Source organism: Cynara cardunculus (genome assembly GCF_001531365.2).
Source record: "Cynara cardunculus var. scolymus isolate 2C chromosome LG 14, CcrdV1, whole genome shotgun sequence".
Classification (NCBI taxonomy): domain Eukaryota; kingdom Viridiplantae; phylum Streptophyta; class Magnoliopsida; order Asterales; family Asteraceae; genus Cynara; species Cynara cardunculus.
The window spans coordinates 9,376,425-9,377,947 of NC_037541.1; positions in this window are offsets into that span (position 1 = coordinate 9,376,425).

A 1,523-nucleotide genomic window follows, 5' to 3' on the forward strand; every position below is an offset into this window, starting at 1 on the left:
TGCTCAATCTTTATAAACTCAGACAGAGCCTATGTATGTACTATACAAAGCCTCTGCATCCTTCTCAAGCATATTTCTGTTTGATACATGGTTCTTTTCTTTTGACTATGAGACAGAGCTTCTGCATTCTCTATGCAGAGTCTCTTGCTTGTTTCTTTTGTTTTTTTTGTCGTATAGAGCTTATGTATATTCTATACAGAGTCTCTATACCTTGTACATCATGCTTGTACATTTCTTATGATTTTCTGATCCAAGCATAGTTCAAGGGGGAGAAAGCTCCGCTAGCTTAACTCAAGGGGGAGCACCRGATCATCCACCATACAGAGCCTCTATATGTACTATACAGAGCGTCTGTTTTTAAAACTTCACTTTTATAAGAAAGAAGATCTTTATAGTCCAACCATGAGTCTCTGTATGAGTTCCTAAGGTATGTAATCTTTCTCTTAACCATACTNAAAACTTCACTTTTATAAGAAAGAAGATCTTTATAGTCCAACCATGAGTCTCTGTATGAGTTCCTAAGGTATGTAATCTTTCTCTTAACCATACTCTGGTTTCTTTTCTAAACCAATGTACAACTCTCATGTAAAGCAACTTTGTATCCTATATACAAAGCATTTGTCTCAAGATGGTTGTTATCCTTTTCTTTGACCTAGAGTATGTGTTCTCCTTTTTTTTCTAAGTGTTTTGAAAAATCTCTTATCTTTTAATGGAAGGCGTACGGTCTCATTTAATTTTTTAATATAAGCTGTCATTTACAGAAGCTACTACCCGTATCCCTAATTTTTCAAATAAGGGTGGCGGGATTCACAGCCTGTCAATCCACGTGGCTTCTCCCCATAGGCTTGTGAATAACCGCTTCATTTTTGACGCTTTGAGGACTGATTACACTCGAGTGCCTTAAAGGAAACCCTTATTTAAATGATTGATTATCCCCAAAATCTTTTTTCTTTACGCTTTCAAATTTTCTCCAAGTATTTTCTCTTTTCACTGTCTTCAAGAATTCAAAGAACTTCACCGCCATTAACGAACAATTAATCTCCAAAATCATCAACCATCTGTTCGATTCAATCTATTTCAACCATAAGTAAGTTCTTTAAACCCATTATCAGCTCTAAAACAAAAAATCAAGAACTGATTTGACGAAACCCTAATCTTTTAAAACCCTCATCTTCTTCGCCAAAAAAAACCTGCAACAATGTCTTCTTCCGCCTTAGATAACTCCCAAACTCATACCACTACCCTCAAATCAATTGAGGAGACAAACCAAAACATCATTCCCCTTCCACTAAAACCTAGCAACCATGACCTTTACCTGAACCTGGACAGTTTCGACTCCAAGCTTCATCCTATTGTTGATGTTCTTCAACATCACTTTCTCAACCCAGCCCTCACAAACACCGATGACGTCGTCCCTGAACGCTTTTATCAGGAGTTCTGGCGATCCTGCAACATCACTGACTCCCAACGTGGGATTGTTGGTGAATACTACGTACCCTCCACCAAGGAGTACGTCTCCGTTC